Consider the following 23,280-nt stretch of genomic DNA (forward strand, 5'->3'; position numbering starts at 1 on the left):
AAAATCGATACAGGAACAGCAGATCGCTTTCTCTCCTCTCCTCTCCTCTCCTCTCCCAGATCAACTAGGAATACCAAAGGAGACCACCTGGACCGAAAGAAGACAGGACTAGAATGACCACAGAAACCCAGTAAATCACCCGTGAGTACAAACACGCGTGGCTGGTGACAGAGAGGAGAGAGGGGCCTAAGGAGAGATTAAGTGACTGCTAACAGTTTGTCAGTGGAGACACCACCTCCAGTCTGCTCCACCAACAAGGGGACAGCTGAAGGGAGGAAAGGACCCCCAGAGACTCACCAAGTGCAACTCTGAGTCTCCATTGCTACTACCCTCAGAATCTGGAGCAGCAACAGGGAGGGACACCAGGGGACAGAGATCTAACAGGAAAACTCAGGAGAAGACCTGTACCTCGACGGCATAGTTGAGGGGCTGTGAAAGTCTCTTTCCATAACCACTGGATTATCTCTGCCACACCCTGCTTTATTTCTTGGTCAGGAGTCAGTGATTAAGCTAAGAAGCCTATTGATAGTTTAAAAGACCTAAGGCTCCCATAGCCTACAGGGAAGAAAAAAAAAAGAGGCTTTTACACCACTGAGCTCCAACTCAGGGATTGAAAAAACTGGTAACTTCCACCACGGTAAACCCTTTAATTAAATTACTTAGACACAAGTCAATCCAGGCAATAGTGATCAATAATTTGAAAAGTACTGATAAAGGGAACTCATAACATAATATATAAAATGGTTAAAACAACAAGAAAAAATACTCGAACCAGGACAAGAGTCCAGCTAAAAGTCCTCCAGAGGGTGAAGCACAAAACAAGTTCAACATCCAAACATTAGCTAAGGAAATAATAACAGGAGTGAGTAAAGAATTTGAAAAAATTGTAATCAGAAATGCAGGAACAACAAATGAGAATATGGAAGAAAATTCTAATAATCTCATGGTTATTAGAAAAAAAAAAAAGCTGAAAAAAAAGCTGAAAGCTGAAATCGCTGAGCTAAGAAGGCAACTAGCTGAACAAGCTAAAACAGTATCAGAGCAGAGCAACAAAATAGATGAACTCCAGAAAGCAGTAGAGGGCAGAGAGAATAGGATCTATGAGGCTGAAGACAGAATTAGCAAGATTGAGGATGAATTAGAGACAACTAAAAAAGAAGTAAGAGATCTCAAAAAGAGACTAAGAGAGGCTGAAAACAACAACAGAGTCCTATGGGATGACTTCAAAAGAAACAATATACACATTATTGGCTTACCAGAGGAAGAAAGAGAAGGGGAGGAAGAAAGCATTCTCCAGGCCATAATAGCTGAAAATTTCTCTAGTCTAGACAACACCAAAGACATAAAGATTCAAGAAGCCCAGAGGGTCCCAAACAAAATTAACCTAGACCTAAAGAAACCAAGACATGTCATATTTAGATTGGAAAGGAATAAGGATAAAGAAAGGATCCTCAAGGTTACAAGAGAAAAACAAAGAGTCACCTACAAAGGAAAACCCATAAGATTAGCAGTAGACTTCTCCATACAAACACTAAAGGCCAGAAGAGAATGGCAAGATATCTATTGAGTGCTCAATGAGAAAAGGCTTTCAGCCAAGAATACTATATCCTGCTAGACTGTCATTCAGACTATATGGAAGCATCAAAACCTTCTCAGACAAGCAACAGTTGAAGGAAGCAACCATCACCAAGCCTGCCCTGAAAGAAGTTCTGAAAGGTCTCCTATTAACAAACAGACCACCACAAATAGGACATATATCAAAACACTCTAAAACTCTACAAGAATGGCGTTCAATTATCTTCAATCTTTGATATCAATAAATGTCAATGGCCTGAATTCACCTATTAAAAGACACAGAGTAGGAACATGGATCAGAAAACACAATCCAGCAATATGTTGTCTACAGAAAACTCACCTAACTCAACAAGACAAACACAGACTTAAAGTGAAAGGATGGAAAACTATCATACAAGCCAATGGCCCACAAAAAAGTGCAGGAACAGCTATTCTCATATCTGACATGATAGAATTTAAAATAGATAAGATTAAAAAAGATAGGAATGGACACTACTTAGTGCTCAGAGGATCAATCAAGAGGACTTAACAATTATTAACGGAATTGTGGGAAGATGGCGGCCTGAGAAATCGCTAACAGCGAGTGCTCTGATAGCATCGTCTGCAACGGTAGGATTTTCTGCCTTTAGCAGGCCAGTCAGTAAGGGGGGGGCATCAAAGAAGTGATTACAGTTTAATTTGGGTTAACAATTAGAGCAAAGGTGACACGGACTAGCGGGTGCCAGAATTCCCAGGCGGCGCCAGGCAAGGCGAGTGCGCCGGGCATTGTCCTCTGGCCGCCCGGGAAGGCGGCTCCTCCGCCGGTTGCAGAGCGCGGCGGGCAGAGGACCCGGAGAGAGCACTTTAGCTCGGGGGCTGCCTCTTGGGAGTCGCCAGGGTCCACCGCGACCCTGAGGGTGGATCCAAAGACTTCTTGAGTATAGCTCTCATTGGATCAAAGGACTTGGAGCTAGTTTTCATTTTTGAGAAATCCTTTAAAAAAGTCTGGAGGGCGGGGTTTCCCGGAAGATGGCGGATTGAGAAGCGGCTAGCCTTTGAGCTCCGGACACATCTCGTGTAAACAATAGGATTTTCTGCCTTTAGCAGGCCAGCCAATAAGGGGCCATAACGGTCATACCAAGGATGTGTCTATAACTTAATTTGGGTTAAGAATTAGAGTAGGGGAAAAAATTCTTTTTTCTTCCTTTTAATTTTCAAGCATACATCCTTCCCGCCGCCCCCCCCCCCCTAAGCAATGCCTGGGACCAGCTACTAGCAGGATACCCCATACCACCAAACAGGGTTTTTTTTTTTAATTCACTGATACACATTTGAGAAGTTCCTCGCACTGCTCTTTAATTACAACTCTTCTTCTTATCTTCTCCCTTTTCTCTCTCTTATCTCTCTCTATCTCTCTCTCTTTTTTTTTTTTTTAATCTTGTCATACACTTCTTTCTTCTTTGCCTTTCTGAATTTGTGAATTACTTTGGGGAAGAAATCTGACCCAGAGTGGACTCTCTATGTGTCTATCTCTGCTCTAGTTCCCTTTACACTCTTGTTACCCTTAGAATATACACTGGATAGTAGATTTGCATAACTGTCTATTCTTGCTATCCTCTCTTCCTTTTCTCTTTCTTCACTGGGATTTGGTTACTATTTTTTCACGGACTGGAGAAATTGTTTGGCTAACTGGTAACGATTAAACTCCTTCAATACTTACTTCAGTTGCTACTGTTATTCCGGAGGTTGGTGAGTGCAATTGTCATAAAGGTATTTAGTACAGTGTTACTTGTGCTCAAAACACAACAACTGAGGAACAACAGAGCATTCAAAAAAAAAAAAAAGAGAGAAACACATAAATTAAAAAAAAATGGGTAGAATAAAAACAAATAAAACTGCTACCCCAATGAATGAAGACAAGAGCCCAGAAGAAACCACAAATCAGTCAGAAGTAACCATAGATAAGAAAAGTATGCAAGCAATAATAAACTTATTAATCACAGAAATGAAAACAACATTGGAGGAAAGAAATGGCAGTATTAGGGAAACAACAGTTGAGACCCCCAAGGAAAATACTGATTATCTTGAGACAATTAGAGAACTGAAAGCTGAAATAGCTGTAATGAAGAAAGAAGCTGAGGCAAGGGAAAGCAGACTAACAGAAGCAGAAAACAGAATTAGTCAGACAGAGGATGAGTTAGAGAAAACTAAGAAAGAGGTGAAAGAGCTTAAAAAGAGATTGAGAGACACTGAAAACAACAACAGAGACATATGGGATGATCTCAAAAGAAGTAACATTCGTATAATTGGCCTGCCAGAGGAAGAAAGAGAGGAAGGGGAAGCAAACATTCTAGAGGAAATAATACAAGAAAATTTCCCAGACCTGAATAACAGAAAGGATATCAAGGTGCAAGAGGCCCAGAGAGTACCAAACAGAATCAACCCAGACCTGAAAACACCAAGACACACCATAGTCACAATGAGAAGAAGTAAGGATTAAGAAAGGATCCTAAAGGCTGCAAGAGAGAAACAAAAAGTCACATACAGGGGAAAACCCATAAGACTTTCTGCAGATTTCTCAACTCAAACTCTAAAAGCCAGAAGGGAGTGGCAAGATATCTATCAAGCCCTGAATGAAAAAGGGTTTCAACCAAGGATTATATATCCTGCTAGACTTTCATTCAAGCTAGATGGAGGGATCAAAACCTTCTTAGACAAACAACAGTTAAAGGAGGCAACTATCACCAAGCCGGCCCTGAAAGAGGTACTAAAAGACCTCTTATAAACAAGAACATCACTATAATACTTGTAATATATCAGAGTAAACAAATTGTTTTTTAGAACAATGGCACTACAATACATTAAATCCATAATATCAATAAATGTCAATGGCTTAAACTCACCCATCAAAAGGCACAGGGTGGGGGGATGGATCAGAAAACATAACCCAACCATATGCTGCTTGCAAGAATCACATCTGTCACAACAAGATAAACACAGACTTAAAGTGAAAGGATGGAAAACTATCATACAGGCTAACGGTCCACAAAAAAGGGCAGGAACAGCCTTTCTCATCTCAGACACGATAGATTTTAAATTAAATAAAGTAATAAAAGATAGGCAAGGACATTACATAATGATTAGAGGATCAATCAGCCAAGAAGACTTAACAATTATTAACATCTATGCACCCAACGAGGGACCATCTAAATACATTAAACACCTATTGAAAGAATTTCAAAAATACATCAATAGTAATACAATAATAGTGGGAGACTTCAATACCCCACTCTCACACTTAGACAGATCAACAAAGCAGAGAACCAATAAAGATACAAGAGAATTGAATGAAGAGATTGACAGACTAGACCTCTTGGACATTTTCAGACTCCTCCACCCCAAAAAACTGGAATACACCTTCTTTTCAAATCCACACAACACATACTCAAGGATAGACCACATGTTAGGCCACAAATACAGCATCAATAAATTCAAGAGCATTGAAATCATCCCAAGTATCTTCTCATACCACAGTGGAGTAAAACTAACTTTTAACAACAAACGGAAAATTATTAAAAGACATAGAATTTGGAAACTAAACAACATGCTCCTTAAGAACCACTGGGTCAGACACTCACTCAAACAGGAAATTCAAATGTTCCTGGAAACTAATGAAAATGAAGACACAACCTATCAAAATATTTGGGACACAGCTAAAGCAGTACTGAGAGGGAAACTTATAGCTATACAATCACATATTAAACACCAAGAAGAAGCCCAAATGAACGAACTTACTACACACCTCAAGGACTTAGAGGAAGAGGAACAAAGGAACCCTAAAGCAACCAGAAGGACAGAAATCACTAAAGTTAGAGCAGAAATAAACAACATCGAAAATAAAAGAACCATACAAAAGATCAATGAAGCCAAATGTTGGTTCTTTGAAAGATTAAACAAAATTGACAAACCCCTAGCCAGACTCACCAAACAAAAAAGAGAGAAGACTCAAATTAATAGAATTGTAAACGATACAGGAGATATCACAACTGACACCACAGAAATCCAGAGAATTCTACGAAACTTCTATAAAGAACTATATGCCACCAAGCTAGAGAATCTGGAAGAAATGGAACAATTCCTAGAAACCTATGCACTTCCAAAACTGAACCAAGAAGAACTACAAAATCTAAATGCACCAATCACAGACAAAGAAATTGAAACCGTTATTAAGAATCTCCCCAACAACAAAAGTCCTGGACCAGATGGCTTCACAAACGAATTCTACAAAACTTTCAGGAAACAGTTAATAGCCATACTTCTTAAGCTATTCCATAAGATTGAAGAAACAGGAATACTCCCTTCCACCTTTTATGAAGCCAACATCACCCTGATACCAAAAGCTGATAGGGACAGAACAAAAAAGGAAAACTACAGACCAATATCTCTGATGAACATAGATGCCAAAATATTAAACAAGATCTTGGCCAACCGGATACAGCAACACATCAAAAAGATTGTTCATCATGACCAAGTGGGATTCATCCCAGGAATGCAAGGCTGGTTCAACATCCGTAAATCAATCAATGTCATTCATCACATCAATAAAAGCAAAGCCAAAAACCACATGATTATCTCAATAGATGCAGAGAAAGCCTTTGACAAAATCCAACACCCATTCATGCTCAAAACTCTACAAAAAATGGGAATAGATGGGAAATTCCTCAAGATAGTGGAGTCTATATATAGCAAACCTACAGCCAACATCATACTCAATGGAGAGCTGAAAGCATTCCCCCTCAGATCAGGGACTAGACAGGGCTGCCCACTGTCACCGTTACTCTTCAACATAGTATTGGAAGTTCTTGCCATAGCAATCAGGCAAGAGAAAGAAATCAAAGGGATACAGATTGGAAGGGAAGAAGTCAAGCTCTCACTATTTGCAGATGATATCATAGTATACATAGAAAGACCTAAAGAATCCAGTAGAAAATTACTGGAAGTTGTTAGGCAATATAGCAAGGTATCAGGCTACAAAATCAATGTACAAAAATCAGTGGCATTTCTTTATGCAAACACTAAATCTGAAGAAGAAGACATCCAGAAATCACTCCCATTTACTGTTTCAGCAAACTCAATCAAATACCTAGGAATAAAGTTGACCAAAGAAGTGAAAGACTTGTATGCTGAAAACTATGAGTCGCTACTCAAGGAGATAGAAACTGATACCAAGAAATGGAAAGATATCCCATGCTCATGGATTGGAAGAATAAATATCATCAAAATGAACATTCTCCCCAGAGCCATATACAAATTTAATGCAATACCCATCAAAGTTCCACCAAGCTTCTTTAAGAGAATAGAACAAACACTACAATCATTTATCTGGAACCTGAAAACACCTAGAATTGCCAAAACCGTCCTAAGGAAAAGAAACAGAAATGGAGGCATCACACTCCCAGACCTTAAACTATATTATAAAGCCATCATCATCAAAACAGCATGATACTGGAACAAAAATAGGCACACAGACCAGTGGAACAGAATTGAAAGCCCAGAAGTAAATCCCAACACCTATGGGCATCTAATCTTTGATAAGGGGGCCCAAAGTATTAAATGGAAGAAGGAGGCTCTCTTCAATAAATGGTGCTGGGAAAACTGGGTTGAAACATGCAGAAGAATGAAATTGAACCACTTTATCTCACCAGAAACAAAAATCAACTCCAAATGGATCAAAGACCTAGATGTCAGACCAGAAACAATCAAATAATTAGAGGAAAACATTGGTAAAACACTTTCCCATCTACACCTCAAGGACATCTTTGATGAATCAAACCCAATTGCAAGGAAGACCAAAGCAGAAACAAACCAATGGGACTACATCAAATTGAAAAGCTTCTGCACATCCAAAGAAACTATTAAACAAACAGAGAGACCCCTCACAGAATGGGAGAAGATCTTCACATGCCAGACATCAGACAAGAAACTAATCACCAAAATATATAAAGAGCTCAGCAAACTTAGCCGCAAAAAAGCAAATGACCCCATCCAAAAATGGGCAGAGGAAATGAACAAAACATTCACCACAGAGGAGATCCAAAAGGCTAACAAACATATGAAAAACTGCTCTAGGTCACTGATTGTCAGAGAAATGCAAATTAAGACAACACTAAGATACCACCTCACTCCTGTAAGAATGGCATACATCAAAAAGGACAGCAGCAACAAATGCTGGAGAGAATGTGGGGACAGAGGAACCCTTTTACATTGCTGGTGGGAATGTAAATTGGTACAGCCTCTGTGGAGAGCAGTCTGGAAAACTCTCAGAAGGCTAGACATGGACCTTCCATATGACCCAATAATTCCTCTCCTGGGGTTATACCCCAAGGACTCCATAACACCCAACCAAAAAGAGGTGTGTACTCCTATGTTCATAGCAGCACAATTCATAATAGCTAAAACCTGGAAGCAACCCAGGTGCCCAACAACAGATGAATGGCTGAGAAAGCTGTGGTATATATACACAATGGAATACTATGCAGCTATCAAGAACAATGAAGCCACCTTCTCTGACCCATCTTGGACAGAGCTAGAAGGAATTATGTTAAGTGAACTAAGTCAGAAAGTTAAAGATGAGTATGGGATGATCCCACTCATCAACAGAAGCTGACTTAGAAGATCTGAAAGGGAAACTAAAAGCAGGACCTGATCAAATTGTAAGTAGGGCACCAAAGTAAAAACCCAGTGGTGAGGGGTAGACATGTAGCTTCCTGGGCCAGTGGGGGGTGGGAATGGGCGGGAGGGATGGGTCACGGTCCTTTGGTGATGGGAATGGTGTTTATGTACACTCCTAGCAAAATGTAGACATATAAATCAGTAGTTAATTAATATGAGAGGGGGAAATCAATTGTATGTCTCAAAGGTTCTCAAAAGACAAACTGAATCTTTTTAATAGATAGGCTACGTATTTGATATGCGAACTCTCTCAAAAGCCTAGACCAAGTAGATTAGAAGCTTCCAATAGCACAGCTATATACAAGATACTGGGTACTGTACAGCAAACCATAACAAAGGGACTTTTCAAAGTTAACCCAATTAACAAATAATGTGGTGATAATATTGACTATTGATTGTCTTTTTGAACCCTAAGACAGCAGGAACCTCACATCTTCACTATAGAGCCCCTACTTCCCCCAGTCCTGGCACCCTTGGATAGGGCTCACTTTCCCGTATGCATCTCCCAATCCATACCAAATAATATTGCATCCGCCGATCACAACCTAACCAAAGCAACGATTGCCATCTCAACATGCTTCACCTCAGAGTGTATCCAGAGACTTCACGTGTGGAATGACAACCCTTCAGCTTCATTACTCGGGTGAGACCTTTCCTTTTATAGTACACTCTAATTTCATCTCAGGTAGTTCACTTTCTAACAAAGTCCCATAACCTAGACATACACCAGTTTCTGTGAGAGAGAGCGTATGTGCACACGTATCCATAAACTACTGCAAAATATATACCTGAAAGCAGAAGTACACTAGAGTTTGCAGTGAGTACCTCCCTAACACTTCCTCTCCACTATTCCAAACTTGGGATCCATGATTGCTCAACAAATTGTTTGGCTTTGTATGTTAACTCTCTTTTCAATCACCAGGTTCCAGATGCCACCAGGATGCTGGCTAGGCTTCCCTGGATTGAAGACCCCACCAATGTGTCCTGGAGCTCAGCTTCCCCAGAGACACACCTTACTAGGGAAAGAGAGAGGCAGACTGGGAGTATGGACCGACCAGTCAACGCCCATGTTCAGCGGGGAAGCAATTACAGAAGCCAGACCCTCTACCTTCTGCAACCCTCAACGACCCTGGGTCCATGCTCCCAGAGGGCTAGAGAATGGGAAGGCTATCATGGGAGAGGGTGGGTTATGGGGATTGGGTGGTGGTAATTGTGTGGAGTTGTACCCCTCCTACCTTATGCTTTTGTTCACTAATCCTTTCTTAAATAAAAAATTTAAAAATAAAAAAAATTAAAAAAAAAAACAGTAACACAATCATAGTAGGGAACTTCAACACCCCACTATCTCAACTTGACAGATCATCCAGGAAGAAAATCAGTAAAGACATAAGGGAGCTAAATGAAGAGATAGATAAACTAGAACTACTGGACATTTTCAGAGTCATTCATCCCAAGAAACTGGAATACACATTTTAATCAAATCCACATGGATCATTCTCAAGGATAGACCATATGTTAGGCCACAAAGACAGCATCAGCCTATTCAAGAGCACTGAAATCATCCCAAGCATCTTCTCAGATCACAGTGGAATGAAACTAACACTTAACAATCAACAAAAGATTAGTAACAGTGCCAAAATGGGGAAGCTCAACAGTACACTTCTTAACAACTTCTGGGTCAAAGAGGAAATCAAGGAAGAAATCAAAATGTTTCGAGAGTTCAATGAAAATGAAGACAAAAGCTATCAAAATATTTGGGACACAGCTAAAGCAGTCCTAAGAGGGAAGTTTATAGCTATACAAGCACACATTAGGAAACAAGAAAAGGCACAAATAAACAGCCTGATTGCACATCTCAAAGACCTAGAAGAAGAACAACAAAGGAATCCTAAAGCAACCAGAAGGACAGAAATCACTAAAGTTAGGGCAGAATAAATAACATTGAGAATAGGAAAACCATACAAAAGATCAATGAAAGTAAATGTTGGTTCTTCGAAAGAGTAAACAAAATCGACAAACCTTTAGCCAGACTCACAAAACAAAAAAGGGAGAAGACCCAAATAAATCGGATAGTAAATGAAAGAGGAGATATCACGACAGACACTGCAGAAATTCAACATATCATGCAAGGCTTCTATGAACAACTATATGCCACCAAGCTAGAGAACCTGGAAGAAATGAATGATTTCCTAGATACCTACCAACTTCCAAAACTAAGTAAAGAGGAAGTGGATAACATGAACAGGCCCATCACAGCTAATGAAATTGAAACAGTTATCAAAAATCTTCCCAAAAATAAAAGTCCTGGACCAGATGGTTTTACAAATGAATTCTACAAAACCTTCAAAGAAGAACTAATACCTCTACTTTTAAAAGTCTTCCAGAAGATTGAAGACACTGGAATACTCCCTGCCAGCTTCTATGAAGCCAACATCACCCTGATACCAAAAGCAGACAGGGACACAATGAAAAAAGAAAACTACAGACCAATATCTCTGATGAACATAGATGTGAAAATATTGGACAAAATTCTAGCCAATAGGATACAGCAGTATATCAAAAAGATTGTTCATCATAACCAAGTGGGGTTTATCCCAGACATGCAAAGTTGGTTTAATATATGTAAATCAGTCAATGTGATCCACCACATCAACAAAAGCAAGACCAAAAACCACATGGTCATATCAATAGATGCAGAGAAAGCCTTTGACAAAATACAACATCCCTTTATGATCAAAACATTACAAAAAATGGGAATAGATGGAAAATTCCTGAAGATAGTGGAGTCTATATATAGCAAACCTACAGCCAACATCATACTCAATGGTGAAAAACTGGAAGCATTTCCCCTCAGATCAGGTACTAGACAGGGCTGCCCACTATCACCATTACTATTCAACATAGTTTTGGAAGTTCTTGCCATAGCAATCAGGCAGGAGCAAGGAATTAAAGGCATAAAGATTGGAAGAGAAGAAGTCAAACTCTCCTTATTTGCAGATGACATGATAGTATAAATGGGAAAACCTGAGGAATCCAGCAAGAAGCTTTTGGAAATCATCAGGCAATACAGTAATGTGCCAGGCTATAAAATTAACATTCAAAAGTCAGTGGCATTCGTCTATGCAAACACTAAGTTAGAAGAAATTGGAGAATTTGCTATAGAGGCGGAGCTACGAGCAGCAGATCGCTTTCTCTCCTCTCCTCTCCCAGATCAACTAGGAATACCAAAGGAGACCACCCGGACCGAAACAAGACAGGACTAGAATGACCACAGGAACCCAGTAAATCACCCGTGAGTACAAACACGCGTGGCTGGTGACAGAGAGGAGAGAGGGGCCTAAGGAGAGATTAAGTGACTGCTAACAGTTCGACAGTTTGTCAGTGGAGACACCACCTCCAGTCTGCTCCACCAACAAGGGGACAGCTGAAGGGAGGAAAGGACTCCCCAGAGACTCACCAAGTACAACTCTGAGTCTCCATTGCTACTACCCTCAGAATCTGGAGCAGCAACAGGGAGGGACACCAGGGCACAGAGATCTAACCGGGAAACTCAGGAGAAGACCTATACCTCGGTGGCATAGCTGAAGGGCTGTGAAAGTCTCTTTGCATAACCACTGGATTATCTCTGCCACACCCTGCTTTATCTCTTGGTCAGGAGTCAGTGATTAAGCCAAGAAGCCTATTGATAGTTTAAAAGCCCTCAGGCTACCATAGCCTACAGGGGAAAAAAAAAAGGCTTTTACACCACTGAACTCCAACTCAGGGATTGAAAAAACTGTTAACTTATATAAAATGGTTAAAACAACAAGAAAAAATAATGGCGACTCGAACCAGGACAAGAGTCCAGCTAAAAGTCCTCCAGAGGGCGAAGCACAAAACAACGAGTTCAACATCCAAACATTAGCTAAGGAAATAATAACAGGAGTGAGTAAAGAATTTGAAAAAATTGTAATCAGAACTGCAGGAACAACAAATGAGAATATGGAAGAAAATTCTAATAATCGCATGGTTATTAGAGAGCTGAAAGCTGAAATTGCTGAGCTAAGAAGGCAACTAGCTGAACAAGCTAAAACAGTATCAGAGCAGGGCAACAAAATAGATGAACTCCAGAAAGCAGTAGAGGGCAGAGAGAATAGAATCAATGAGGCTGAAGACAGAATTAGCAAGATTGAGGATGAATTAGAGACAACTAAAAAAGAAGTAAGAGATCTCAAAAAGAGATTAAGAGATGCTGAAAACAACAACAGAGTCCTATGGGATGACTTCAAAAGAAACAATATACGCATTATTGGCTTACCAGAGGAAGAAAGAGAAGGGGAGGAAGAAAGCGTTCTCCAGGCCATAATAGCTGAAAATTTCTCTAGTCTAGACAACACCAAAGACATAAAGATTAAAGAAGCCCAGAGGGTCCCAAACAGAATTAACCCAGACCTAAAGACACCAAGACATGTCATACTTAGATTGGAAAGGAATAAGGATAAAGAAAGGATCCTCAAGGCTGCAAGAGAAAAACAAAGAGTCACCTACAAAGGAAAACCCATAAGATTAGCAGCGGACTTCTCCATACAAACACTACAGGCCAGAAGAGAATGGCAAGATATCTATCGAGTGCTCAATGAGAAAGGCTTTCAGCCAAGAATACTATATCCTGCTAGATTGTCATTCAGACTAGATGGAAGCATCAAAACCTTCTCAGACAAGCAACAGTTGAAGGAAGCAACCATCACCAAGCCTGCCTTGAAAGAAGTTCTGAAAGGTTTCCTATAAACAACCAGACCACCACAAATAGAACATATATCAAAACACTCTAAAACTCTACAAGAATGGCGTTAAAATATCTTCAATCTTTGATATCAATAAATGTGAATGGCCTGAATTCACCTATTAAAAGACACAGAGTAGGAAGATGGATCAGAAAACACAACCCAACAATATGTTGTCTACAGGAAACTCACCTAACGCAACAAGACAAACACAGACTTAAAGTGAAAGGATGGAAAACTATCATTCAAGCCAATGGCCCGCAAAAAAGGGCAGGAACAGCTATTCTCATATCTGACATGATAGACTTTAAAATAGATAAAATTAAAAAAGATAGGAATGGACACTACTTAATGCTCAGAGGATCAGTCAATCAAGAGGACTTAACAATTATTAATATCTATGCACCCAATGAGAAGCCATCTAAATACATCAAACTTCTACTGAAAGAGCTACAGCAATATATTAACAGTAACACAATCATAGTAGGGGACTTCAACACCCCACTATCTCAACTTGACAGATCATCCAGGCAGAAAATCAGTAAAGACATAAGGGAGCTAAATGAAGAGATAGATAAACTAGAACTATTGGACATTTTCAGAGTCATTCATCCCAAGAAACTGGAATACACATTTTACTCAAATCCACATGGATCATTCTCAAGGATAGACCATATGTTAGGCCACAAAGACAGCATCAGCCTATTCAAGAGCACTGAAATCATCCCAAGCATCTTCTCAGACCACAGTGGAATTAAACTAACACTTAACAATCAACCAAAGATTAGTAACAGTCCCAAAATGGGGAAGCTCAACAGTACACTTCTTAACAACTTCTGGGTCAAAGAGGAAATCAAGGAAGAAATCAAAATGTTTCGAGAGTTCAATGAAAATGAAGACACAAGCTATCAAAATATTTGGGACACAGCTAAAGCAGTCCTAAGAGGGAAGTTCATAGCTATACAAGCACACATTAGGAAACAAGAAAAGGCACAAATAAACAGCCTGATTGCACATCTTAAAGACCTAGAAGAAGAACAACAAAGGAACCCTAAAGCAACCAGAAGGACAGAAATTACTAAAGTTAGGGCAGAAATAAATAACATTGAGAATAGGAAAACCATACAAAAGATCAATGAAAGTAAATGTTGGTTCTTCGAAAGAGTAAACAAAATCGACAAACCTTTAGCCAGACTCACAAAACAAAAAAGGGAGAAGACCCAAATAAATCGGATAGTAAATGAAAGAGGAGATATCACAACAGACACTGCAGAAATTCAACATATCATGCGAGGCTTCTATGAACAACTATATGCCACCAAGTTAGAGAACCTGGAAGAAATGAATGATTTCCTAGATACCTACCAACTTCCAAAACTAAGTAAAGAGGAAGTGGATAACATGAACAGGCCCATCACAGCTAATGAAATTGAAACAGTTATCAAAAATCTTCCCAAAAATAAAAGTCCTGGACCAGATGGTTTTACAAATGAATTCTACAAAACCTTCAAAGAAGAACTAATACCTCTACTTTTAAAAGTCTTCCAGAAGATTGAAGACACTGGAATACTCCCTGCCAGCTTCTATGAAGCCAACATCACCCTGATACCAAAAGCAGACAGAGACACAACCAAAAAAGAAAACTACAGACCAATATCTCTGATGAACATAGATGCGAAAATATTGAACAAAATTCTAGCCAACCGGATACAGCAGTATATCAAAAAGATTGTCCATCATGACCAAGTGGGGTTTATCCCAGGCATGCAAGGTTGGTTTAATATACGTAAATCAGTCAATGTGATCCACCATATCAACAAAAGCAAGACCAAAAACCACATGGTCATATCAATAGATGCAGAGAAAGCCTTTGACAAAATACAACATCCCTTTATGATCAAAACACTACAAAAAATGGGAATAGATGGAAAATTCCTGAAGATAGTGGAGTCTATATATAGCAAACCTACAGCCAACATCATACTCAATGGTGAAAAACTGGAAGCATTTCCCCTCAGATCAGGTACTAGACAGGGCTGCCCACTATCACCATTACTATTCAACATAGTGTTGGAAGTTCTTGCCATAGCAATCAGGCAGGAGCAAGGAATTAAAGGCATACAGATTGGAAGAGAAGAAGTCAAACTCTCCTTATTTGCAGATGACATGATAGTATACATGGAAAAACCTAAGGAATCTAGCAAGAAGCTTTTGGAAATCATCAGGCAATACAGTAATGTGTCAGGTTATAAAATTAACATTCAAAAGTCAGTGGCATTCCTCTATGCAAACACTAAGTTAGAAGAAATTGAAATCCAGAAATCAGTTCCTTTTTCTATAGCAACAAAAACAATAAAATATCTAGGAATAAACCTAACCAAAGAAGTGAAAGACTTGTATACTGAAAATTATGAGTCACTACTCAAAGAAATTGAAAAAGACACAAAGAAGTGGAAAGATATTCCATGCTCATGGGTTGGAAGAATTAACATCATCAAAATGAATATATTACCCAGAGCCATCTACAAATTTAATGCTATCCCCATCAAGATCCCAAGCACATTTTTTAGGAGAATAGAACAAATGCTACAAATGTTTATCTGGAACCAGAAAAGACCTAGAATTGCCAAAACAATCTTGAGAAAAAAGAACAGAACCGGAGGCATCACACTGCCAGATCTCAAACTATATTATAGGGCCATTGTCATCAAAACTGCTTGGTACTGGAATATGAACAGACACACTGACCAGTGGAATAGAATTGAGAGCCCAGAAATGAGGCCCCACACCTATGGACATCTAATCTTTGACAAAGGGGCCCAGACTATTACATGGGGAAAGCAGAGTCTCTTCAACAAATGGTGTTGGAAACTATGGGTTGAATCATGCAGAAGAATGAAGCTGAATCACTGTATTTCACCAAATACAAAAGTAAATTCCAAGTGGATCAAGGACTTGGATGTTAGACCAGAAACTATCAGATACTTAGAGGAAAATATTGGAAGAACTTTTTTCCGCATAAATTTTAAAGACATTTTCAATGAAACGAATCCAATTACAAGGAAGACTAAGGCAAGTATAAACCTATGGGACTACATCAAATTAAAAAGCTTCTTCACAGCAAAAGAAACCACTACCCAAATCAAGAGACCCCTCACAGAATGGGAGAAGATCTTTACATGCCATACATCAGATAAGAGTTTAATAACCAACATATATAAAGAGCTTACCAGACTCAACAACAAGACAACAAATAACCCCATCCAAAAATGGGGGTAGGAATTGGACAGAATATTCACCACAGAAGAGATCCAAAAGGCTGAGAAACACATGAAAAAATGCTCCAAGTCTCTCATTGTCAGAGAAATGCAAATCAAGACAACAATGAGATATCACTTCACTCCTGTGAGAATGTCACACATCAGAAAAGGTAACAGCAGCAAATGCTGGAGAGGGTGTGGGGTCAAAGGAACCCTCCTGCACTGCTGGTGGGAATGTCAATTGGTCCAACCTCTGTGGAGAACAGTCTGGAGAACTCTCAGAAGGCTAGAAATGGACCTACCCTATGACCCTGCAATCCCCCTCCTGGGGATATATCCTAAGGAACCCAACACATCCATCCAAAAAGATCTGTGTACACATATGTTCTTGGCAGCACAATTTGTAATAGCCAAAACCTGGAAGCAACCCAGGTGTCCAACAACAGATGAGTGGCTGAGCAAGTTGTGGTATATATACACAATGGAATACTACTCAGCTGTAAAAAATGGTGACTTCACTGTTTTCAGCCGATCTTGGATGGACCTTGAAAAAATCATGTTGAGTGAAATAAGTCAGAAACAGAAGGATGAATATGGGATGATCTCACTCTCAGGCCGAAGTTGAAAAACAAGATTAGAAAAGAAAACACAAGTCGAACCTGAAATGGAATTGGAGTATTACACCAAAGTAAAAGACTCTGGGGTGGGTGGGTGGGCGGGGGGAATACAGGTCCATGAAAAATGATGAATGAAATAGTGGGGGTTGTATTGCTAAATGGGAATCTGGGGAATGTTATGCATGTAAAAAAAAAAAAAGTAGAAACGCAAAGCAGAAATTGAGTTTGGAGTATGGCACCAAAGTAAGAAAGCAGAAGTATACTAGAGTTTGCAGTGAGTACCTCCCTAATACTTCCTCTCCACTTTTCCAAGCTTTGGGTCCATGATTGCTCAACAATTTGTTTGGCTTTGTATGTTAACTCTCTTTTTAGTCACCAGGTTCCAGGTGTCATCAGGATGCCGGCCAGACTTCCCTGGATTGAAGACACCACCAATGTGTCCTGGAGCTCAGCTTCCCCAGAGACCCATCCTACTAGGGAAAGAGAGAGGCAGACTGGGAGTATGGACCGACCAGTCAACGCCCATGTTCAGCGAGGAAGCAATTACAGAAGCCAGACCTTCTACCTTCTGCAACCCTCAATGACCCTGGGTCCATGCTCCCAGAGGGATAGAGAATGGGAAAGCTATCGGGGGAGGGGGTGGGATATGGAGATTGGGCGGTGGGAATTGTGTGGAGTTGTACCCCTCCTAAAATAAAAAAAAAAAAAAAGAAAAAAAAAAAAAAGAAGAAGAAATTGAAATCCAGAAATCAGTTCCTTTTTCTATAGCAACAAAAACTATAAAATATCTAGGAGTAAACCTAACCAAAGAAGTGAAAGACTTGTATACTCAAAATTATGAGTCACTACTCAAAGAAATTGAAAAAGACACAAAGAAGTGGAAAGATATTCCATGTTCATGGGTTGGAAGAATTAACATCATTCAAAATGAATATATTACCCAGAGCCATCTACAAATTTAATGCTATCCCCATCAAGATCCCAAGCACATTTTTTAGGAGAATAGAAAAAATGCTACAAATGTTTATCTGGAACCAGAAAAGACCTAGAATTGCCAAAACAATCTTGAGAAAAAAGAACAGAACCGGAGGCATCACACTGCCAGATCTCAAACTGTATTACAGGGCCAATGTCATCAAAACTGCTTGGTACTGTAACATAAACAGACACTCTAACCAGTGGAATAGAATTGAGAGCCCAGAAATGAGGCCCCATACCTATGGACATCTAATCTTTGACAAAGGGGCCCAGACTATTACATGGGGAAAGCTTTCCCCATGTAAAAGAGTCTCTTCAACAAATGGTGTTGGAAACAATGGGTTGAAACATGCAGAAGAATGAAACTGAATCACTGTATTTCACCAAATACAAAAGTAAATTCCAAGTGGATCAAGGACTTGGATGTTAGACCACAAACTATCAGATACTTAGAGGAAAATATTGGCAGAACTTTTTTCCGCATAAATTTTAAAGACATTTTCAATGAAACAAATCCAATTACAAGGAAGACTAAGGCAAGTATAAACCTGTGGGACTATATAAAATTAAAAAGCTTCTTCACAGCAAAAGAAACCACTACCCAAACCAAGAGACCCCTCACAGAATGGGAGAAGATCTTTACATGCCGTACATCAGATAAGAGTTTAATAACCAACATATATAAAGAGCTTGCCAGACTCAACAACAAGACAACAAATAACCCCATCCAAAAATGGGGGGAGGACTTGGACAGAATATTCACCACAAAAGAGATCCAAAAGTCCGAGAAACACATGAAAAAATGCTTCAAGTCTCTGATTGTCAGAGAAATGCAAATCAAGACAACAATAAGATATCACTTCACTCCTGTGAGAATGTCATACATCAGAAAAGATAACAGTAGCAAATGCTGGAGAGGGTGTGGGGTTATAGGAACCCTCCTGCACTGCTGGTGGGAATGTAAATTGGTCCAACCTCTGTGGAGAACAGTCTGGAGAACTCTCAGAAGGCTAGAAATGGACCTACCCTATGACCCTGCAATTCCCCTCCTGGGGATATATCCTAAGGAACCCAATACATCCATCCAAAAAGATCTGTGTACACATATGTTCTTGGCAGCATAATTTTTAATAGCCAAAACCTGGAAGCAACCCAGGTGTCCAACAACAGATGAGTGGCTGAGCAAGTTGTGGTATATATATACACAATGGAATACTACTCAGCTGTAAAAAATGGTGACTTCACCGTTTTCAGCCAATCTTGGATGGACCTTGAAAAAATCATGTTGAGTGAAATAAGTCAGAAACTGAAGAATGAATATGGGATGATCTCACTCTCAGGCCGACGTTGAAAAACAAGATTAGAAAAGAAAACACAAGTCGAACCTGAGATGGAATTGGAGTATTGCACCAAAGTAAAAGACTCTGGGGTGGGTGGGTGGCTGGGGAGAATACAGGTACATGAAAAATGATGAATGGAATATTGGGGGTTGTATTGTTAAATGGGAATCTGGGGAATGTTATGCATGAAAAAAAAAAAAAAAGAAGTAGAAACGCAAAGCAGAAATTGACTGAGTTTGGAGTATGGCACCAAAGAAAGCAGAAGTACACTAGAGTTTGCAGTGAGTACCTCCCTAATACTTCCTCTCCACTTTTCCAAGCTTTGGGTCCATGATTGCTCAACAATTTGTTTGGATTTGTATGTTAACTCTCTTTTCAGTCACCAGGTTCCAGGTGTCATCAGGATGCCGGCCAGACTTCCCTGGATTGAAGACCCCACCAATATGTCCTGGAGCTCAGCTTCCCCAGAGACCCACCCTACTAGGGAAAGAGAGAGGCAGACTGGGATTATGGACCGACCAGTCAACGCCCATGTTCAGCAGGGAAGCAATTACAGAAGCCAGACCTTCTACCTTCTGCAACCCACAATGACCCTGGGTCCATGCTCCCAGAGGGATAGAGAATGGGAAAGCTATCGGGGGAGGGGGTGGGATATGGAGATTGGGCGGTGGGAAAAGAAAGAAAGAAAGAAAGAAAGAAAGAAAGAAAGAAAGAAAGAAAGAAAAAAAGAAAACACAAGTCGAACCTGAAATGGAACTGGAGTATTACACCAAAGTAAAAGACTCTGGGGTGGGTGGGTGAGTGGGGAGAATACAGGTCCATGAAAGATGATGAATGACATAGTTGGGGTTGTATTGTTATATGGGAATCTGGGGAATGTTATGCATGTACAAAGTATTCTATTTACTGTTGAATGTAAAACATTAATTCCCCAATAAAGAAATAAATTATTAAAAAAAAATATTTAGAAAATCTTATGTAAAGCAATGAAAAGTAGATGTTTAAGTGTTTCATTTGCATAGATTAGTAAAACAAAATGTAAAAACAAAGAGAATATTTTAGAACAAAAATTCAGTTTCAGGGCCAGGGAGCTAGCTAGCTTAATGCTTATGCAAATGACCTCATGTCTGAGACTATCAGATCCCAGATTCAATTCCCATCACCACCGTAAGACAAAGCAGAACAGCATTCTGGTTACTGTTGAATGTAAAACATTAATTCCCCAATAAAGAAATAAATTTAAAAAAAAGAACAGCATTCTGGGAAGTGGGGAAGTAGGAGATTATTTTCAGAGACAAATAAAAAAGGAAGAAAAAGAGACCTGTAACACACTGCATGTGATTCAAATAAAACTTAAAGAACTTAAAGAAAATACACATATACGGATATGAACTGAAATTTTCAACACATAAAATGATTATACTTGATGAAGAAAACAAAACGTTTTTTAAAAAATCTGTTTTTTAACCAGAGCACTATTCTGCTCTGACATATGGTGGCACTGGAGAAATCAGAATTAGGGAACAGAAGAATAAATACATAAGATGCAATAATATTTTGCAGAAACAAAGAAAATAATGAAAATACAGATTAAATGATTTAATGTATTCCAAAAACAAATAAGTGCATAGATACATAAATAAGTGGCTGATACAGATCACAACAAATTTTTCTCTGGGTATTACAAATAAGTACAATACAACAACTTAAGCAGGATAGGAAAAAAAAAAAGTGCCACAGGTATCTTTCTCACTATCTCCCCCTTCCCTCTCAATTTCTGTTTTTATCCAATAAATAAATGAAGCCATTAAAAATCCTTTGTAGTAAAACTACAAATAGAATATTCAAGTATATTATAAATATCACATGTGATCCATAATGCAAAAGATTAGATGTTCTTTACTGAACTCACAACTCTGAGGGAATGCATTTAAAGATCTATGTGAAGTAACTCAGATGCAATATTGAACTCACAATAGAGATGACATTTCAGGACAGGACCATTTTCCTAGTAGTTCTAGCAAAAGTGAATCAGCAAAAGAAATAAAACCAGTAAGTTTAGACTTTGAAAATCTAAAATAAATCATTTGATCAGAATGGTCATTGTTGGCAGACTTTTCCCACCTATTAATTTAGGAAAATCCATAAGGGAATTCTTACAAGTTGGAACTGTTCCCAGAAAGGTATCAGAAAAGGATGGGATGGCAACACAAAGGCTGCAGAGAAAGAAAGCTGAAAGGGGGCTGTGGGGAGAAATGGAGGGAGGAAAATGGGGAGGAGCAGAAGGAGAGAAAACTCTCCTCCAACCAGAAATTCTGCTTTACCTGGTTGGACTCCTGAGGCTCCACCCTACCCCACTCCAGAGCTGAGGAGAGTCTCTAGCCCACTCTTCTAAACTCATCTGCCTTTGTTTTCCCCTGTTCCCAGGAGACCCAGGTCCTGACCTTCTTGAGTTCCAGCTCCTCCTTAAAGGGACAGAGTACCTTGAAACATTACCCCCATACCTTCCCCCTAGAGGCAGGGGGTATTGTCCCAAGCATGGATTGTGAGCTCACACATGTGCTGGATCTCTGCCTCTAGGTCTCAGGAGTGAAAGACTTCTGTGGAGAGGAGACCAGACATTAACCCTCTTACACTGTAGACAGTGGAAGGCTATGGGGGGGGGGGGGGGCGGTGTTTCCACTGTGACTTTGCTTCATTTGCTGCCTGTAATGTACGAATATCTGCCCTACAAAGGAGCCACATTCCTTGAGCCCAAATGTTTACAGTTTGATTAAAAATCAATCAGACTGGCCAGCTCCTCATGGGGCGTGAGCACTTCCACACTACGATCATCGTCTCTGGCATTATGCTATTCCACTGCAGAATACTGTGCCCCAGTATGGTTCCGTAGCCCCCATGTCCACTTGGTCGATTCCAAATTATAAAATATGAGGATAATTTCAGGAACCATTCATTCCACCCCAGTTCCATGGCTGCCAGTTCTTAGCAACATCGCCCCGCCAGATATTTGTCGGAATGCGGCATCATCTAAGTTCATTTCCCACATCTACGCTCGACCGGACCTGCCAATATACGCGTATATCTTCGCCCACCCTGTCCAATGCTTGACGTCTCGTCATTCAATCTGGTCCCCTACGCCTACACTGAACTTCTCTGTTCCAGACTCTTGGAAACAGAGTTGGCAGTCAGCTGAGGTAAAGAACAAACACCTCATCACAGACCCCTGCAAGCATCAACCCGGCTTTGACCTAGCACGTTATGATTGGGCCCTCCTCAATGGCTATCAAACAGGCCATGGCCTGTGCACTGCTATGTTCCATCGCTGGGGAGCCAGAGACGACCCGAACTGCCCCTGCGGCTCCAGACAGACTATGACCCACATAGTCAACGACTGCCACCTCTCCAGATTCAAAGGAGGTCTCGAAACTTTACATCAGGCTCAACCTGACACTGTTGACTGGCTACAGAAGAAGGGCAAATGCTAGAAGAAGTGTGGTGCGGGGGTAGATAGCATAATGGTTATGCAAAGACACTCTCATGCCTGAGGCTCCAAAGTCCCATTCAATCCCCCGAGTCACCATAAGCCAGAGGTGGGCAGTGCTCTGGTGTTTCTCTGTCTCTCTCTCTCTCTGCATCTCTCTCTAAATTAAATAAATAAAAAAAATATTAAAAAATCAATCAGTGTTTTTAAAAAAAATTCTTTTTTGTTGCTCTTGTTTTTATTATTGTAGTTATTATTGTTGATGATGTCATCGATATTGGATAGGACAGAGAGAAATGGAGAGAGGAGGAGAAGGCAGAGAGGGGGAGAGAAACACATGCAGAGAGACCTGCTTCATCACCTGTGAAGCGATTCCCCTGAAGGCAGTGAGCCAGTGGCCTTGAACTGGGATCCTTGTTGGTCCTTGCGCTTTGCACCAGGTGCGCTTAACCCTCGGCGATATTGCCCGACTCCCCTCAGTGTTTTTGTTTTTTTTTAATTGAATAAAATCTTTTCTTCACATAAATGCCCACAAACATACTGAAAACAAAG

The 23,280-nt window shown here is 40.0% G+C and overlaps 1 long non-coding RNA gene across 1 annotated transcript in view; it reads right to left on the bottom strand.

The window, feature by feature from the left end:
* Positions 1-21,576, bottom strand: part of LOC132534637 (uncharacterized) — a 22,919-nt gene extending 1,343 nt beyond the window's left edge. The window contains exons 1-2 of the long non-coding RNA XR_009546364.1: positions 21,369-21,576; positions 21,219-21,261 (exon numbers count right to left, since the gene is read on the bottom strand). This is a non-coding gene — a long non-coding RNA (uncharacterized LOC132534637). The remainder of the gene's footprint in view (positions 1-21,218; positions 21,262-21,368) is intronic.
* Between the last annotated feature and the right edge of the window lie 1,704 nt (positions 21,577-23,280).

This window comes from Erinaceus europaeus, chromosome 19 (genome assembly GCF_950295315.1).
Source record: "Erinaceus europaeus chromosome 19, mEriEur2.1, whole genome shotgun sequence".
Taxonomy (NCBI): Eukaryota; Metazoa; Chordata; class Mammalia; order Eulipotyphla; family Erinaceidae; genus Erinaceus; species Erinaceus europaeus.